Below are 17,426 nucleotides of genomic sequence, written 5' to 3' on the forward strand. Positions count from 1 at the left end.
TGGGTGCGTCAGGATGCCTTTGCCAACAGGGGCAGCCTTGGGAGGCCCCAAGAACCATGGCCAAGCTGCAGGTTGGGGCACTGAGATGGGAAAGCCAGGAGCTGGAGACTCCCTATGTCCTGATAAACCGCCACCCAGCCACAAAGAACAGGCACATCTCCTTCCACCAGCTGTGCCATGCCCTGCCTGAGTCACAGTCTTGTCTGTCTCCTGCCTGGGCTGACAGCTCAGGCCCAGCTGCCACTGGGGACAAGCCCAGTGGAAAACACCCAAGAATGATGAAGATCAAATGTCTTCCCATAAGGGTGTTTTGGGTGGCTCCAGCACGGATTCCCAGACAGGGCAGGCCAAGGCCTGGCAGGCTTTTCTCTTCTGGGGACATGGATTCAGCAAGGCTGGGGTTCCTGAAGTCACACAGCACAGCAGTGGCGGCAGAGTTGCAACAGGGACTGGCTCAGTGTGTGGGTCAGGAGCAAGTCAGCAGGCCCTGCTCCCCACCCCTTGGAAGGGGCTGCCACCACAGGCAGTTCTGACTAAGGCCTGGGAAGCCATGACTTAGAGAGTGGGTCCCCAGGGTCTCTTTGGGTCAGCTGGGCTGCTGTAGACAGACAGGAAGCACGCCTGACACTCCTCCACCCTCGGGCAGCACAGCAGGGCTGGGACTCATGCGAGCTTGCCCAGCAACTTGCTTTCCTGCATGACCTCTGGCAGGCTGCCCTCTCTGTGCAAAGCCACAGCTGCAGCCTGCTTGGGGTCCTCTCCCTCTTCCACCTGCTCAGGGTGTCCTGGAACTTGGAGGTGGGCAGTTGGAGCCTAGGATGGGCCTGGGTCAACAGGACATGTGCCCTTGGGCCAGTTACTTCTTCTCAGAGCCTTGGGCTCCTCCTCTGAGGATGGGGCGTGTTGGTGTGAAATGAGTTGAGCATGTTGAGTTGGGGAGCAGCAGTACAGGCACCTTCAGGCAGCCGCCCTGGCCGCGCTCCCTCCCTCCCTTCCAAGTCCTGGGACAGACATTCATCACAAAAGGTTCAGCCTCTGATACTGTTTCTTGGTCTCAGTCCTTAAGGAGTATTGTTTTTTTTTGTTTGTTTTTTTTTTTTTGGAGATGCAGTCTTGCTCTATTGCCCAGGCCAGAGTGCAAAGGTGCAATCTCAACTCACTGCAAACTCCGCCTCTCAGGTTCAAGCGAATCTCCTTCCTCAGCCTCCCAAGTAGCTGGGATTATAGGTGCCCACCACCGCAACTGGCTAATTTTTGTATTTTTAGTAGAGACGGGGTTTCACCACATTGGCCAGGCTGGTTTAAAACTCCTGATCTCAGGTGATCTGCCTGTCTCAGGCTCCCAAAGTGCTGGGAGCCGCTGTGCCCAGTCAGGAGTGATTTTCAGTGGTGTCCACTCCATCCTCAGCATACACCCAGCCCTGAGTGTGCGTGGCTGCCACATGCAGGCTCCAGGGCCATACTCCCCTTTTGTCCAGGGATGTCGTATGCTGGAGAACAGAATGTGGGAGGTGACCCCTGTAGGCTGCAGGGCAACCTCTCTGAACCTTAGTGTCCCCACCTGGAGAAGGGGTGTAACACCTTCCAAGGGGAGGGCTGAGGAGGAAATCGTCAACGGCTTAGTCCAAGGCTCACAGACAGAGGGCAGGGTTGGATCCAGGGCTGGGCCTGGGCCTGGGAGGACAGTGTCTGCCCCTTCCCCAGCCTCCCGCCCCTGGCCAGGACAGCACCCTTTTCAAAGCACCTTCACGCCCCTCTCTTCCCTGCTGTGGGCACCACTGTCTGGCTCCATGGGACTAGATTTTATGGGAGGGGAAGGGGCTGTGGGTAGGCAGGTGCCAGGTGCTGGACCATCAATCAGCATGGTAGGAACCTGTTGCTGGGGCTGGCGGTGGGAAACGGGCCACTCTGAGGCAGTGGCAATTAGCCCAGCCCTATCTCTGGGCACAGAGATGAAGGGACACATGGGGACAAGTAGGGCACAGGTGGCCAGACTGCTCTTCCCCTCTCTGCCTGCTTTTTCCAGAAGAGTCAACAGATAGAACAGACAGGGCCAGGGAGGAGCCCACGGGGGACCCAGTCTCTACCACTCCAAGGGGCAGTCCCTGCAAGTGACAAAGTGGGCTCAATCCCTGTGGAACAGGTCTCGGAGGACCACAGAGTGGGGCCCCAGGGTAGGCTGGGAACCTGAGCTATAGGCAGGCAGCAAGTAAAGGCCAAGCTGTGCCCCTGCCCAGAAGACCTTCCTGCCCCCAGCACCCCACCCTCTGCAGACAGGCCTCCCTGGGCAGCAGCCCCCCAGCTTCCAAGGCATTCCGTGCCTCACCAGACGCCATGCTCTCACGTACCCGATTGCTGCTCTGCCCCCTGCAGATCTGCCCCAGAGGAGCAGGTGAAAAGCCACACCGCCTGCAGCGGCCTCTGCCCCCAACTCCCCCCACTGCCCCCTGTCCCAGTGCATCTGTCCTGCCAGGCTTCCGTGACCACCTCCAGCCACAGGGACTGTACTCAGCCTCGGGTTCTGGGTCACAGGGTCCCATCTCCCAGACCAGCCTCCCACTTCTCAGGTGGGCCACGAAGCCTAGAGAGAGTGGGCCTTACAGGCTGTCAGCCGAAACCAGGGACTGAGCCCAGGCCCACTGGGGAGGGAGGCTGGCTGCAGGCTGTCCTCGTCAGGGCTGAGGCTTGGCTGGGCCCTCCTGCCCCAGGTTATCAGAGCTATTCGGAGAAGTGGCTTGTTTTCAGCCTCCTGGCCTTTCTCCTGATGCCACTGCCACTGCTGACAGCCCCCAACTGCTGCCCGGGCCCTGCTTACTCCAGCAGACCTCCCTGGGGAGGAGGAGCAGGAGGGCAGCAGGCATCCCCCAGGCTCAGCAGAGGGCATGAGGCAGCAGGCAGGCTCCTCCACCAAAGCTCCAGGCAGAGCTCCAAAGCACGTATCTGCAGGTCTGTATCCTGGTCACCTGCGGTGACCTCAGACAAGCTGCTTCACCTCTTGGGCTTGGCTCCCTCTGTCAACCCCACCTCCACAGTAAATGGATGTGGCCACACTGTGTCACTGCAGCGACCACACACTCTGGAGTTTCCCAGCTTTCCACATGTCCTGCCAACTGTCCCACAGACCAGCAGGACATCCTGGGAATTCCGGGTCTCAAAGTCCAAGACACCTTCCCAGCTGCCCCTCCACTGTTCACTGGTGGCAGAAAACTCCTCACTTAGGACAGCTTCTAGTTCAGCCACCTAACCAGCACCCATAGCCCACTCCCTGTAGCCCACTCACACCCACCCCTCGGAGACCTTGCAAGCCCAGAGCCTCCTGGGCCATCCGTCCTTGGTTCTAGGCCCCCAGGTGCCTCAGTTCCTGTTCTCTGCCCCATCTGATCTTCATCCCCTGGGATCATAACCACCCCACCACCCTAGCCCTGAAGGTAAGAGACATGGTGCCAGCACCCAGCTTAGGTGACACACAGGAGTGCTCTGAGATGCTGGCTGGGTGCATGCTGAAGGCAGGCGGGACAGGGTGGGGGCACTGCCATTGGGCCTTGAGGTAATGGAGTTTGAGGCAGGAAGGCCACCCTTGCCAGAGGCAGGGTAATGAGGTATGGCAGGGGCCACTCTGAGCCCGAATAAGGACTGCCCAGGAGCCAGCACAGGTAGAGAAGTCTGCATTGGACAAGGGGAGAAGGCAGACTGGCGAGATTGCAGGGGGCCCCGAATGCCAGCTTGAGTGCCCTGACTGAGGCCTCTGTCCTAGGGGCAGAGAGCAGAAAGCCAATAGCACAGGGACCGCAGCTCCTCACACCACAGCTTCTGGATTCCTTAGATTGGCAGGGGGGTCCCAGGCCCTCTCCCTGACCTTGTAATTAGGGATGACAGTGGCTTTCAGGGAGAGGAAAAAGTCGCCTTTCCTGAGCCTACACAGTGCTGGGCCCTTCATGCCCAGACCTCATTTATGGAAGGATGGGGCTTTGTGGCCCCTTTATTCAGCACATGAAGGCCCTGAGAGGGAAATGGAGCCCAAAGCCACTCAGCTGGTGAGGGGAGCCTAGGTGAGACTCCAGGGCCACCCTGTTTCCTGCCATCAGCACTGCTGAGAGCGGCTGGGACTCAGGAAGCAAGTGTGTGAGTGTGTGTGTGTGGGTGGGTGCATGTGTGTGTGTGTGTGTGTGTGTGTGTGTGTGTTGGAGGTGGGGAGAGTGGTGGGGTATCCAGAACCACCTCTAGCTCAGGCCCTTCCACCAGGACCCAGCTCTCCAGGAAACCCCCAACCACTTGGATTATCAGGACCCTGGAAGGGAGGCCCTTCCTGCGGTTCCATTGCTCACTCTAGGCAGTCCTCTGGCTGGAGAACAGACAGGCCAGGGCTGGGGACAGGGATTCACCCAGGCCCAGTTTTCACACAGCCTCAGGGACATCCCTCGTCTCACTATGGGAAGACTGAGACCCAGAGGGGAAAGAGCTTACCCAGGTTCACACAGCAAATCAGGGGCCAGGGCCACTCCCTCTACTCCCCCGAGGTCAGACAGCTGCCAGCGGGATGTTGTGTGACTGGGAATCCCATTGACTGACTCCCAGCACAGCACAGCCTCTGGCATGGCATCCTGTGGCATCAGGATTTTCAGTGGCCACATGGCTACTGAGCCCAGACTACAGATGGAGCCAGCCGGTGCCGTGGATGCAATGGTTTGATGACCCCATTTCCCCATCACCCTCCCCACCCCACCTCACTTCAGCAGAGAGCCTGGAGTCAGGGGACTCATGGTGATGCTCGACAGGCTCACAATCCTCAGTGCCACACGGCTGGGAGCTCTCAGGCCAGGCCTCGTGGCCACACTGGTCACTGTCTTCCTCGGGCAGCCCCATCTGGGTGTTGACACACTTGACCAGGCGCCACTGGACACCACCGCCACAGGGAGCTGAGCACTGTGGAACACAGGGAAGGAATGTGTGTCTCCCGGGCCAGCCCTAGCAGTGGGGGCCTCTGAGAAACCATCCCTGTGCCTGACAGGCCTGCCCTTGCTCCCAGCCACCCCCTCGGTGCCTCCTGGAGGACCTGGTCCCACTCCTAGAGCCCACTTGGTGCTGGAACCCCACTCTCACTTGTGGAATCGGCTCCTGCAGAGGGGAGGGGCATGAGAACAGTGGGACAGCCCATGGGGCTGCAGGGCAGTGAGCCCCTCACATGGGACACACCTGAGAGGCCTGGGCAGGGGCCCCGGGATGGAACCCTGATGCAGCAGTGGGCAGAGATATGGGCAAGACAACACTGTGCCTGAGGGACAGGGCAGAGGACCTGCAGCAGCCCATGGGCAGGAGGGGAGGAGAAAGGTTTCACAGCCGAGGCCCAGCCCATCAGGCTTCGTTGTTATTAGGTGCGGGTCTGAAAACCCTAAACTGAGTCTGTGCCAGTGTCATGCTGTGCCTGGCCCTGTGCTTCATTGAGTTCCTTCATTTAATCCTCCCAACCCTCCTCTCCCAAGCTGTCCCAGTTTTGCAGATGAGAAAACAGTGTCCCAGCAAAGCAAAGAAAACTGCCCAGAGTCACTCAGCAGCCAGTGGGACAAAGACTCAAATGCTGGCCCAGCTGACTCCAGGACACAGCTCAGGGCCCAAATCTGAGATTTCTGAACCCTTGAGTTCCAAACAGGCCCGGCAGAAGCTGTCCTGCCCATCTGAGGCCCTTCCTCCACCCGCTTCTGCCGCTGGCCTTTGCTGGGCCCCCTTATCCCCCCAAGCTCATCATTCCTGCCTCAAACTTCACACCTGCAGGGCAGGCTGAGGAACTCAAGATCTGGGGCACCCCTGGGGACATCTTCCTCAGGCAGGAAATTGATCAAAGGGTTCCCAGGGGTCTGCTCTGAGGGTGGGGGTAGGGAGCAGCCAGCGTGGCTGAGTCAAGGGCTAGGGGACCAAGATCCTGGTGCCCCTCCTCCTTGGCTGCAGGAGGCTCTGTGGCAGGCACAGGGCTACACATGGAAGGCACACCAGGAAGGCTGTCTGGTCGGGGAGTCTGATCATCTGTCCCCTCCAGGTCTAGATCGGGCTCCTCAAAGGGCCCATAGGACAGATCCTTGTGGAAGTTGATGAAATTGTAGTCATAGTAGAAGTTATCCACAAACACGGGCCCCTGCGTGTCCAGCTCTAGGGCCTCTTCCTCAATGGCGTTGCCCATGGTGGCTGGCTTCAGTGATGAGGCAGGTGAATGGCCTGGGGCCAGGTGGCGCAGGATGAAGTCAGCCTCACTGAAGAGCTCATGGCTGGAGGAGCAGCTGTCTTGAGCCTTCAGGGGCCACCGACAGTGTGGCAGAGAGCAGGTGACTTCGCTGGCTGGCTGCTGGGCCTCATTACAGGGGACACCAGTATCACTGGTGCAGAGGACATTTCAGTGCTGAGTGCCCTCCTCACATGTCACTGAGCACTGTAAGGGAAGCCAGGGAGAGGGGCTTAGGCTGGGAGGCAGGCTGCCAGGGGATGCTGGGGCATGGCTGGGTAACCTGTCCACTGCCCTATGTCAGAGTGGCAGAGACCCCAGACAGCCCTCTCTGGTCCTGCCCAGCTCAAGGCCATGGCTGTGGACATGGTTGCTAGGGGCTTCCTGATCCCTGAGGCTTTAGAGTCAGGGGCTGGACCCTGGAATGCCCAGGCTCCCTCCTACCCACGAGGGCTCCAGGAAGGCTGTCTGCCTACCTGTAGCCAAAGACCAAGGGTGGAGCTGGAGGCGGGCCCCCTCCCATCCCACACTCACCTGAGACCAGTTCCCCACAGCCCAGGTGGCTGGACAGGGCACATGGCAGTTTCAATGGGTTTCAGTAGGGGTCCAGGGAAGGTGTTCACAGGCGGGCGGCTCCAGGGCGCTCTGCTCATCCAGCCCCATGCTGCGGATGCAGAGCATGGCCCGGCAGGAGAGGCCCCAGGCCCACAGGAGCTGGAGCACAGCTGCCACCCACCTGCCCGTCACCTGGCGAGGGCACATGGGTGGGCATCACTGTGGCATCAGATGAGTGGCATCAGCAGGCTCACCAGCAGGGAAGGCCAGGCTGGGCTTCCAGGCCCTCAGGGTTTGGGCAGAGCTGGGGCTGAGGCCAGTGGATGATTCTCCAGAGCTCCAAGCCCAGGTAAGTGTCCTGCCCTCAAAGCCTAGTGACATGGCACAGCCCCTCTGCTCCTGCCACCCTCCCCTCAGGGAAACTTAGTGTGACCTGAGGCCTATTTCCACATCCAGGGGCCCAAAGAGGAGGACCACAGGTGTCCAGGCTGGCCCAGGCTGGGGTGACGGGGACTGGGGCTGGTGCTTCAGCCGTGGGAAAAGAATGAAAGCCTGGCTCCCTCTGCTCCTCCCCAGGGCCCCTGGGGACCCAGATGTAGGGGCCTGTGGCAGACCCAGGATGCCTGGGGTGGGGAGTTGGTGGCGGAGTGGAGGCGGGCTCACCTGGCAAGGCAGGGCTGCTACTGCACTTCCTCTGGCAGTCATCGGGTTGGCCCAGGGGGGCACAGTTCTCCTCGTCCACGGGCCCTGCTTGCTGCTCCGAGCAGTATCCATTCTGCCTCTGCACACCTAGGGGCCATGGGGCTTAGCCTGGGACTGGCACCCAGGTGCCCACCGCCCAAGACCCAAAGACACCCTTTCTGCTAGACTCTCCCAGCGCCTTACTCCCCATGTCAGGATGAAGGCAGACCTCCACCATCGCCTCCTTGCTGTCCTCACTCACACCCTCTCCTATGTAGCCTCCCCTCTGACTGCCCCTGGACGGGTGGCAGAGTGTGGAGGTTTAGTGGGTTGGGTGCCCAGACCCTCTGCTTCCTAGCTGAGATGCCTGGGCAGCTCATTTGGCCTCTCTGAACCTCAGCATCCTCCTCTGGGAAGTGGGAGCAACAATCCTGCCTCCTCCAAGCCCTGGAGAGAGGACTGCGTGTGTTCTTGCATGTGCAGGCTCGGCCCGTGCCCCGCACATCCTAATAGCTCGATCCATGCCATCTGCTCCTAGCATGCAAACCCAGTTATGGCGTCAAGGCCGTCCCACCGTCCACACCCTTCCCAATGGCTCAGAGAATATCTGGAAAAGAAACTGGGCAACAAGGGGCAGCCCCTGTTCTCCACCCCTACACCAACCTTGGCACTGTTCCTGTCCTTCACACTTGCCGCCACTGCCCATCCTGGGGCCTTTGCATGGCCACGCTTCTCACCTCAGACACTTACTCCCATACTGCCTGTTGAGGCCCAGCCACAGGACCCCTCTGCAGGTGGCTCTGCCTTCTTGGCTCCACCCCACCCTGTGGTCCAGACTGTAAGTTATCCCTCCCCTGAGCTGCCAGTTCCACACCCGTCCCCTCTTTCCTCACCAACAGATTCTGATTTAGTTCAAGAAGCAATGAGACCTGCTGAAAACACAACCCACTGCCGCTCCCTTGCAACTAGGGGGGTTTGGGACACAGTCCTGGCTGGGGAGAAAAGGCACAAGTCCCTCGCTGGGAGTCAGCCCTTTCCCCTCTCCTTCTTCCTGCCCAGTACAGGATAAGAGCCCTGAAAGGGAGGACACCATCTGTGACAAGAGGAGTGAGGGGAGGCTGCTGTAGCAAGGATGGTGTGGCTGAGGGCCAGTCAGCTCCAGATCCTGCCAGCTTGGACTGTGCACCTGGGACTTCCTGCCTGAGACAAAGAATCCTTGTCTGTTCCAGCCACCATGGGGCACTTGCCTCTGCAGACACTCCCAAGTAGTCCACCTGCGAAGCAGCCAATTTGCTGAAAGACAATTCCCCGAATGTCTAGTGCTGCAAATATATGTGTTGGTTTTCACGTTTATCCAATTAAAGACACCTGTGTTAGGCCAGGCGCAGTGGTTCACGCCTGTAATCCCAGCACTATGGGAAGCCGAGGTGGACGAATCACCTGAGGTCAGGAGTTCGAGACCACCCTGGCCAACATGGTGAAACCCCATCTCTACTAATAATGAAAATTAGCCGGGCATGGTTGCACATGCCTGTAAATCCCAGCTACTCAAGAGGTTGAGGCAGGAGAATCACTGGAACCTGGGAGGTGGAGCCAAGATGGCACCATTGCACTCCAGTCTGGGTGGCAGAGTGAGACTCCATCTCAAGTGAAATAAATAATATAATAAAATAAAATAAAATAAATAAAATAAAATTAATAAAATAAAATAAAATAAAATACAGCTGTATTAGATAACATGGGTTTCCTAGCTTTGGAAGGTATCTGTCCAGTTCTCCATTTTCGTTCTGTCATCATAATGAGCACGTTTTGTCATCACACTGAGCACGCGCCGCGAGCCAGCACCCACCTGCCTCATCCATTTACCCTCCCAGTGGGCCTGGGACATGGGGCAGTTGCCAGCCTCATTTCACAGATGGGGAACTGAGGCTCAGAGAAGCCAACTTCCAAACCCGTGGTGGCCCAGCAGTGAGCTAGAAGCTGAAGCCAGCATCCCTGTCCAGAGATGAAGCCCCTGCTGGCGGGGCTGTGCCTGCCCCACTTCTCACCTCTGCCGCAGGTGACTGTGCACTTGGTCCAGGGCCCATAGTGCCAGGAGAACTCGGGTGGCAGGACCTCGCCATGGCCGCCTGCTTCCCTGTGGATGGTGTACTCGTAGCGCACCCTGGGGTTGCTCTCCTGGAACAGCAGCTGGGTGGGCAGGCAGGAGCCTGTGAGCACGAGGTGTCTTCTCCATCCACCCAGTCCTAAAGGAGCCGACCCCAGCCACCTCTGTGAACTGCAGCTACATGACTGGGCCATTTTAAAGATGAGAAAATCGAGGTAGAGGCCACAGCAGGAGGGCCTCGCTCAGAGCCAAGCTCTGTGACTGACCCAGGGCTCACTCCTCCAGGACGAGACCTGCCATGAGGGGTGTTGGGCCTGAGGACTCCGCCTCTGCTCCCCCCGCCTGGGCCTTGGGAGGCAGGCCCCTGGATCCAGACAGGCTCGTTGGTGGGACCCGAGGATGTGAGGTTCTCCCAGTTGCCCCTGCGTGCATATGTGAAGGTGATCCCTGCCACCTCGTAGTCCCCGTTCCACTGGATAGTCTAGCCATCACTGAAGAAGTACTTCTCTGGGTTCTCGCTCTGCAGTGCCAGGAAGCTGGCAGCCTCGGCCACCTCCTGGATATAGATCTCGCGTGCGCCGGCTGGGATCAGCCCCACATCCACATACTCTGTCAGCCAAGGGTTGTGGGTAGGTTGTGCCCAGGGTGAAAAGGTTGCTTATCCCCACCAACTTCCCTCATGTCTCTCCCCACTTGCCTCCACCTGCTGATGCCAAAGATTTCACCATTAGCTTTAAAGTCTGAGCTCCCCAAATTGCTCAGATCTGTCATAGACCACCAAAACCTCGCAGAGGTGCCACAAATCCTGACCCCGTGGCCATGCCCCATCACCCCTCACTTGGGGACCTAAGCTGGTCTCATCACAAGGCTGGATCCATCCCTTACACTAAAGGCCGGCTGGCATTCTCTTTCTGAAAAAAACAAAGTGCTCAGGCCTTTCTCCTGGGACACCTCCTCATCCCCATGCGGCCTGCTTTTATTCATTCACTTCCATCACATGCCAGGCACTACTCTCAGCACTTCACATGTGTAAGCTCATGAGTAACAGCCCTTCCTAGGTGCTATTGTTATCCCCATTTTACAGATGAGCAGAGTGAGGCAGACAGGGATAGTAACATGCATGAGCGTCCTGCTGGGATATGAGCAGCCTCCAGGGCCAGTGCTTTATCCAACACAGTGCACTGCTCTCCGGGATGAAGTCTAAGCTTCTCAGCCTGGTGCTCAAGGCCCCATAGCTGGTCCTGCCTTCCCTTCTTGCCTCCAGGCTCTGGCGCAAGCTCTTTCCTCCATTTGGAAGTCCCCTTCCATCTCTTCTGAGTTTTATGATTCAGCTCAACTTCCACCTCCTACAGGAAACCTTCCCTGACTTCCCCAGGCCAGGACCTTCTTCCTTGGTGCTCCCACAGCCCTCTGGGCCTCTTCTACTGCACTGGTCACACCAGAAGGTTCTGTCCCCTTGCAGGACTGAGCACTTCACCTGCATGTCCCCATCACCTAGCACACAGTTAGTACTTGAGCAACGTGTGCAAAACAGACCAGAGGTGAAGGCACGGAGTCAGGCATCTCAGAAGCTTCAGGAGGAGACTACCATTCTTTGAAAGGCCCAGGGGCCACACGCAAGCCGAGCTGGCCCTGCCTGGGGTCTCTGGGACGGGAGGACTCCCCATGGGGACAGGTCTCTGCATGTGGGCCAGGGGTCCCCTGACTCCTGCAAGAATTCTACCCCAGCAAGGCTTCCCTGCTTAGCCATCTGTAGGCTGGTTGGGGACCACAAGACGAAGGACAGGGGCCCAGGGGAGATGGGGAAGGGGCCACCAGGTGAAGAGCACACCCCTCCCCAATAGCAGTCCCACCCCATACCCAGGTGCTCGGCCTCCTCAAAGGTCCCACTCACAGTGTGGCAGGTGGAGTCATTGCTGTGACACATGCCACAGCGATTCTCCATAGCACTGGAGTCAATCTTGAAGTCACAGCCCACGTTCTGCAACACACAAGGAGGGGAGGCCCCTGGTGCTGGTGGTCAGCCCTCTGTGGTCCCAGTCCTGGGGGCCAGCCAGGGTCAGGAGGAGAAAGCTGGGAGTGGGGGTCGGGAGGCCTCTCTCTGGCCCTGCCCCACCCCAGCTGTGCCTCCGACTCAGGTGAGCTTCTTTACCTCCCTGAGCCTCAGTTTCCTCAGATGTGAGATGGGGAGATCCACCCCTCCCTTAAAGGCATGTCATGAGCATCACATGAGACAAGAGAAGGGAAGAGTTCTGCAAAGGCCGCGGGCAGGCAGGGGATCTGATGCACTCCTGACCAGCGCATGCAGGGAAGGCATTGGGGGTTGGCACCTCCCTGCTGGTCCTCCTCGGAGCCCAGGCCTTGATACACCAGTGGCTTAGAGGGCAAGAAGCAGGGACAAGTAGGTGGCTAGGGACATGGGCAAAGAGGAGAGGCCATCATTGTTATTAAAAATAAGAATAGAAATTGTTACCAAATACTGAGTACTACTCTTTGGGGCTCAGAGCCCTTCATGTCACCTGTGCCACCTCATTTAACCCCTTCTATCAGGGAGCAAACCACTGCCTGGGGTCAGCCAGCCAGCAAGAGGTCAAGTCACTGCCTGGGCTCCAGTTTCCTGTTTGGGGTGGTGCTGGTGCAGGCATCCAAGGAGATGCAGGGAAGTGAGGCCTGACTGGGAGGGGTCCCCAGTGCCAGGAGGTGTGGCAGGGGCTTTGCCTTAGAGATCATAGAGGGTGGGGGCTGGGAAATCCAATGGTAGAGCATGGGGAGGGTGGCCTGAAGAGGACCAGGAGGGACCCAGGAGAGAACCTGGGGCCCGCCAGTGGGGCTGAGGGCAGCCAGTGCTGGGAGAGCCTCTTCATAACCAGGCACACCTTGCAGATGCCATTGATGCAGAGGTACTGGCTGGCCTGGACCTGGTAGCAGGGGGTGCCATCTACCACAGCATCCCACAACTTCTTGGCAAAGTACTTATTTGAGGACCAGCAGTGCAGCTCGCAGGGGTTCACTGGAGGCCCAAGTAGAAGAGCCATCAGCAACAGCTGGGGCAGGAGTGTGGAGGCCACCAGGAAGACCACTCTGTGACACATATCCATAGCAGGCTAGAGGCTCCCAAGCAGCACCAACATGCTGGAGGCTCCGGCTGGACTGGTAGCTATCTGCAAGGTCGTAGACTGGGGAGCTAGGGGTGAGCAGCAGCCCCAGGGGACAGTGGGAGTGGCCCAGGCTTGGGGTGGAGACTGGGCCTCCTGCTTGCATCATAGGGTAACCTTGGACCCACACACCCGCAGCCCTCTGAGCCTCAGTGTCTCCATGGGAGGCAGCACTCACCGTCATTTACCACGGGCACCCATGTGTGCAGCTGGCCCTCGTAGAGAGTAGCGTCAAAGTGGCTGCACTGGACGTGGCGGAAGGAGGGGCGGCCAGCAGGGCAGGCCTGCAGCTTGCAGAGGTGGAAGTGCTTCCGCTCACCCACACAGTATCTGCCTTTATATTTGGGTCTGTGGGGATGAGCGGGGTGGGCCCCAGGGCCTGGTGAATGCTACTGCCTGGCCACAGCCCAGAGCAAGCAGCTTCCTCCTGCACACACACCCCGAGATCCCTGCCGCCCAGCTTTGTGCACAATACTTCCCTCCCTTGGGCTGCCCACCTTCTGGCCCAGACACACCCTCCCTGTTTGTAAGGACCTGTGGGGAGGTGGCAGCAGGAAGCCTGAGCTCTGCCCCAACCTGCTGTGTGACCATGGGCAAGTCTTCAGCCAGCCTCTGGGCCTCAGTTTCCTCCTGTATAAAGTGAGGTTGGGGCTGCCTCTGCAGAGGGCTGTTGAAAAGCTGGGACAAGTTGCAGGCATGACTGGCACTGACTGGAGGGACTGCTCCGAGTCTCCAGCCCATGATACCGGCATCCTAACAAGCCCTTGAATCCTCAGCCTCCCTCCTGGTGGCAGTACCCCAGCCCGGGTCTAAAGAAAGCACCCAGGGCCTCAGCCAGCTGAGAGGTCTGACCAAGCACAGCTCCTGAAACCCTCCGCATCTAGGCCAGGGTTTCTGGCCCCACCCAGCTCAGACCTGGAGGTCAAGAGGCAGGGAGGGCCACAGGCCAGTCTTAGATAAGCACAGGGCCCTGGGTGGGGCTGGCTGTGAACACCATGCCTGCTCCGGGTGGCCTCCTGAAGTGAAGATTAGCCGGGTAGTACCTCAGGTCTATGGTACCACTGGCCTCTATGTCTCAGCAGATCTTCACACCACCCCATTTAGATGGGAAACAGAGGCCCAGAGAGGTGAAGTCACACACCTCAGGCCATCCCTTCAGTGCTGGCCCATCCTCCCAGCTGACCCCAGTCTCATCTCAGACTCTTGTTATGTCTCTGAGGCCACCAAGCCCCTCCTGCTGAGTGCCCCTATAGACAAGCTGCAAGACTGAGGGCTTGGCCTGCAAAACTGCATTTGCCCTTGACTACAACTTTACTGGATGGACACTGCTGTTATATAGGTGGGGAAAATGAGGCCCAGAGAAAGGATGAAGATGGGATTCGAACCTGGAGCCATCTAAGGTCTGGAACCCATGCTCTTCCCTACTGCCCTCTCCTGCCTCCTTCCAGCCAGCAGCTGCTTTGCCATGTGGCCTCTGATGAGTCTCTCCAATCTCTGGATTTCAGTGTCCCCTCTCTGGAAAGAGGTCAGCAGTGGGGACCCTGTCAGCCCCAGAACATTGCTTGAAAGCGACTCAAGGTGGCCTGGACACTCGGACTGACCATTATGAGGACATTTCTCAGAGCCAGGGGCTGGGACAGAGCCAAGCTCCTGCAATCGGCTGACTGCTTGGGTCCCTCTGTCCCATTGCGCAGGGCACCCTGGGCCCCACACTCACGTAGGCTGTGTGCACTGCTGCTCGGCGCTCTGTACGCCCACACCACAGCTCCGGGAGCAGATGGACCAGGCACTCCAGCCAGATCAGCCATCATCCATGGCCTTGGACCCACAGCCCACAGACATGCACTCCTCATTGAGACACCACTACCGAGACAGATGGAGGTAGAGCCACCCCACCCCCCAGCCTATCAGTAATCCTCACCCTAGTGAGAACAAGGTGGGTAGGAAGGCTGAGAAAGGCACAGAGGGGAAGGATGGAAGGTGAGAGAGGCCCCTTTACAATCATCACAATCATCTGTGACTCAGACCACAGGGAGGAGCTGAGCAGGGAGTAAAACACCCTGCATGCTGACTCAGCTGAAGACACCCTGGGGAATCATGGAATCAAGCCCTGGCCCCAATGCCTCCACTTTGCAGATGGGGCCTTGGGCTGCAGAGAGTGCGGGGCTCTGCTAGGAGCACAAGCAAGACTGTGAGCCGGGGCTGACCCCAGGGCCTGGTTACAGCAGGTCTGGCATCTCACACACCCACCGCTGGGACTGGGAACATCCCTTACCTTATTTGCCCCACACTGGGTGCTGTCCACGGCTGCATCCAGCTTGGAGTGACAGGTGGTCCCCACAGAGCACCAGAGTGTGTGGCAGACATTCTGCAAGGAGGAGGGCATGGGCCATACCCTCACCCCCTCCCAGCGTCACCACCCACCCTGCCCCCTCCCTGTCCCCAAGGGTCCCCTGGGCACCCCTTCACATGGCAGGAGCCCTCAGACCCCCAGAGGTCCCTTCTTGTGTGTCTGCTCCCACTTTCCTCCTCGGACCATGTGGTGGTGTGGGGTGCCCGGGGCCGCGCTGCTCAGAGCGATCCCCAGCTGTCCCCACCTCTCCCGGCCCAGCCCCTCCTCTGGAAACACTCCCGTTAGAAGATCACTTCAGGCAATCTTCTCCGGGATAAATAGACCCTCCCCACTGGGGTCCCTTTTCCCTCTTATGAGCCAGCTCCAGAGAGGCTAAGGGACTTGCCCAAAGTGTCACAGTTTGTCCATGGTTGACCCAGAATTCAGAGCTGGGTCTGTGGCCACCCATCCCTGGCCTCTCCCACAGGTCACTTGATGTCTCACAGTATCACTCGGGAGCGCAGCCCAGGCCAGGTGAGGTTACTCCCAGGCTGGCATCCATGGGCTGGTGAGAATTGTCCCCTGAGCCCTCCTGCTGGGTCCCCACACCCCCACACCCACACCCGCCCCACTCACATCCATGTCCTCACAGAAGGCAGAGTAGGCTCCGTACTAGAGGCGGCACTGGTGGCTCACATCATAGAGGATGCCAGGTGGCACTGAGGAGAAGTTGATGATGTCCTTGGCAGGAGGGTCATCCAGGCACAGGCCATGTGGTGGTGTGGGGTGCCCGGGGCCGCGCTAGAGATGGGACGGGAGGATGGAGGGGGCGCAGCCTGGAAGACCCATTGGAGAAGCCTTGGTGGGGCCAGGAGAGGAGGAGAGGTGGGAAGGGGCACAGAGTCCTACAACTGTAGGAAACTCTAGCCTCCCCTCTCTGCTCAGCCAATCCTCCACCCACAGCCAGCAGCAGAGGCCCTCCCAGCCTCTCTCATCTCACCTCCTGGGCACTCCAGCTGGCTAAACAACCCCAACCCCAATCCCAGGCCTCTGTACACACTGCCAGGGCCCTTCCCTCAAGGCCTCCTGAACCACAAAGTGTGGGTGGTAAGTCACCCAGGTGCCGAGGCAAGAGATTGAGGGCATGAGCTGTTCCAGTATAACAAAATATATATAATAACAATAGTTATACTAGATATAGATAATAGATATGACTATGTATGAATATCATTAATCATCAGTTTGTAGCAATTACTCTTTACTCCAATATTATAATAATCCTTGCTCTACAATTATAACCTAGGAAAAACCAGGCCATACAGAGACAGGAGCTAAGGGTACATAGTGAGAAGTGACCAGAAGACAAGAGTGTGAGCCTTCTGTTATGCCCAGGCAGGGTCACTACAGGGCTCCTTGGTCTAGCAGTAACGCCAGAATCTGGGAAGACACCCGTTGCCAAGTGGACCGTGGTCTAGCGGTAGCATCAGTGTCAAGGAAAAACACCTGCTACTTAGCAGACCAGGAAAGGGAGTCTCCCTTTCCCCGGAGGAGTTCAAAGAAGAGTCTACTCCTCCACCTCTTGTGGAGGGACTGACATCAGTCAGGCCGACCCACAGTTATCCGGCGTCCTAACTCTCTCTCTCTGATGCTGTGCTTCAGTGGTCATGCACCTAGTCTGCCTTCATGTTCCATCCTGTACACCTGGCTCTACCTTTTAGATAACAGTAGTGAATTAGTGAAAGTACTAAAAGTCTCTGATATGCAGAAATAATGGTGTACGCTGTCTCTTTCTCTCTCCTCTCTTTCTTTCTGCTTCAGCTGCCAGGCAGGGAAGGGCCCCCTCTCCAGTGGACACATGATTCATGTGACCTTTTCAATCATTGGAGATGATTCACACTCCTCGCCCTGCCCCTTTTGCCTTGTATTCAATAAATAACAATGTAGCCAGGCATTCAAGGCCACTACCGGTCTCCACGTCTTGGTGGTAGTGGTCCCCTGGGCCCAACTGTCTTTTCTTTTATCTCTTTGCCTTGTGTCTTTATTCCTACAATCTCTCGTCTCTGCATATGGGGAGAAAAACCCACTGACCCTGTGGGGCTGGACCCTACATATGGCACCCAATGTGGGGCTCTGCCTCGCTGTGTGAAGTTGCACCCTGAGTGCGGAATCAGCAGAGGATTTCGATGAGAGATTCCTGAGGATTGTGGTCAACAAGCTTGGTGGTAAGCTTGAGCACTCGCAGTATTCCAGGGACACCATGGGACAGGCCAGTACTAAGTACTTGGCTTATTTAAACTTTATAAAAACCCTCCGGTATTATCTCAACCCTGTCCCTGTTCAGCCCTGCTGTAGGGCTCTCAACCTTCTGCCTGTTTGGCCCAGTAA

The 17,426-nt window shown here is 58.0% G+C and overlaps 1 pseudogene; it reads right to left on the reverse strand.

Annotated features, from left to right (window-relative positions):
• Window positions 1-5,491: 5,491 nt before the first annotated feature.
• Window positions 5,492-15,842, reverse strand: LOC108525205 (A disintegrin and metalloproteinase with thrombospondin motifs 7-like; annotated as a pseudogene).
• Window positions 15,843-17,426: the final 1,584 nt, after the last annotated feature.

The sequence above is a fragment of the Rhinopithecus bieti genome, unplaced genomic scaffold (genome assembly GCF_001698545.2).
Source record: "Rhinopithecus bieti isolate Rb0 unplaced genomic scaffold, ASM169854v2 scaffold_19010, whole genome shotgun sequence".
Taxonomy (NCBI): Eukaryota; Metazoa; Chordata; class Mammalia; order Primates; family Cercopithecidae; genus Rhinopithecus; species Rhinopithecus bieti.